Source organism: Chlorocebus sabaeus, chromosome 17 (assembly GCF_047675955.1).
Source record: "Chlorocebus sabaeus isolate Y175 chromosome 17, mChlSab1.0.hap1, whole genome shotgun sequence".
NCBI classification, from domain to species: domain Eukaryota; kingdom Metazoa; phylum Chordata; class Mammalia; order Primates; family Cercopithecidae; genus Chlorocebus; species Chlorocebus sabaeus.
The window spans coordinates 60,923,047-60,925,282 of record NC_132920.1 but is presented as its reverse complement, the minus strand read 5'-3'; the positions used below and the strand labels follow the sequence as shown (position 1 = coordinate 60,925,282).

Here is a 2,236-nt window from a genome sequence, read left to right as displayed (position 1 = left end):
AAAAAAAACAACAACAACAACAACAACAAAACACTAATTCAGTAAATGAATTTAACAAAAGGATTTTTTAAATCTCTCAAGTCACTAACTCAGGTCCCAAAAGGGCAAATAAGAGAGGAGATAAGGGGCTTCAAGGGCAGATCACAAAGGGTAGGTAGCTGGGGGTGGTGGGAGTCGGGGGGGGTAGAATAAAATGTGATAATGATGCAGATAATAGATAAAGTTTCCCTGAGCTAAAGAAAATCTTGAGTTCTCTTATTAAAAGGGCTCACTAAATCCAGGAATGTTTGGCACACACTTAAGCACATCATGGTAAAATTACTGATTTTTAAGAATGAAGAAAAAATATTTTACAATCTCCTCAAGTTAGTAAATATTACCTTGCAATACTCACATCAGAACAGTTACTTCAAGTAACTGTACTTGAAGTACAGTAAACAATACCCACATCAGTAAACAATACCCACATCAGAACAGTTACTTCAAGACAGTAGAGGAAAAAGAAAGGATCCAATGGTAAACCAAAAACATCCCAAACAAAACAAAAAATCTTTATATAACTAAATTAAAAGATAATAGTGCCCCCACCCTCACCCACAACATTGCCTTGACCCCAGGATTCCCCCAGTTCGCCTGCCTGCCATGGCCAACAAGGAAGCAGCCTTTGATGATGCAGTGGAAGGAAGAGTTATCAACGAGGAGTACAAAAAATGAAAAAAGAACACCCCTTTTTTTATGATTTGGTGATGACCCATGCTCTGGAGTGGCCCAGCCTAACTGCCCAGTGGCTTCCAGATGTAACCAGACCAGAAGGGAAAGATTTCAGCATTCATCAACTTGTCCTGGGGACATACACATTGGATGAAGAAAACCATCCTGTTATAGCCAGTGTACAACTTCCTAATGATGATGGTCAGTTTGATGTGTCACACTATGGCAGCGAGAAAGGAGAATTTGGAGGTTTTGGTTCAGTTAGTGGAAAAACTGAAATAGAAATCAAGATCAACCATGAAGGAGAAATAAACAGGGCCCGTTATATGCCCCAGAACCCTTGTATCATCGCAACAAAGACTCCTTCAGTGGTGTTCTTGTGTTTGACTATACAAAACACCCTTCTAAACCAGATCCTTCTGGAGAGTGCAACCCAGACTTGCGTCTCCGTGGACATCAGAAGGAAGGCTATGGGCTTTCTTGGAACGCAAATCTCAGTGGGCACTTACTTAGTGCTTCAGATGACCACACCATCTGCCTGTGGGGCATCAGTGCCATTCCAAAGGAGGAAAAAGTGGTGGATGTGAACACCACCTTTACAGGACATACAGCAGTAGTCGAAGATGTTTCCTGGCATTTGCTCCATGAGTCTCTGTTTGGGTCAGTTGCTGATGATCAGAAACTTAAGATTTGGGATACTCGTTCAAACACTACTTCCAAACCAAGCCACTCAGTTGAGGCTGACACTGCTGAAGTGACGCTCACACTGCTGCCTCTCTTTCAATCCTTATAGTGAGTTCATTCTTGCCACAGGATCCACCGACAAGAATGTTGACTTGTGGGATCTGAGAAATCTGAAACTTAAGTTGCATTCCTTTGAATCACATAAGGATAAAATATTCCAGGTTCAGTGGTCAACTCACAATGAGACTATTTTGGCTTCCAGTGGTACCAATTGCAGACTGAATGTCTGGGATTTAAGTAAAATTGGAGAGAAACAATCCCCAGAAGATGAAGATGGGCCACTAGAGTTGTTGTTTATTCATGGCAGTCACACTGCCAAGATACCTGATTTCTCCCGGAATCCCAATGAACCTTGGGTGATTTGTTCTGTAACAGAAGACAATACCATGCAAGTGTGGCAAATGGCAGAGAACATTTACAACGATGAAGACCCTGAAGGAAGCATGGATCCAGAAGGACAAGAGTCCTAGATATATCTTTACTTCTTGCGATTTTAGACTCCCCTTTTTTCTTCTCAACCCTGAGAGTGATTCAATGCTGGTTTCAAGACACAGACTCTGTTCAGCTATCCCTCTATATAATAGGTACCACCAATAATGCTATTAGCCCAAACAGTGGGTGTTTTCTAAATAATAATGGGGGGCAGGGGGAGCTTGATTCAGCAAAGCCACAGATTTACATTGAAATTTTCTTCCAGAATTTTCTAGTAACAAACCCAGGTCTAAAGTAGCTACAGAAAGGGGAATAATATGTGTGATTATTTTTCTTCTTATGCTATATC

At 41.2% G+C, this 2,236-nt stretch overlaps 1 pseudogene; it reads left to right on the top strand.

Moving 5' to 3' along the window:
• The first annotated feature begins 429 nt into the window (after positions 1 to 429).
• On the top strand, positions 430 to 1,925 carry LOC103243969 (histone-binding protein RBBP4 pseudogene; annotated as a pseudogene).
• Positions 1,926 to 2,236: the final 311 nt, after the last annotated feature.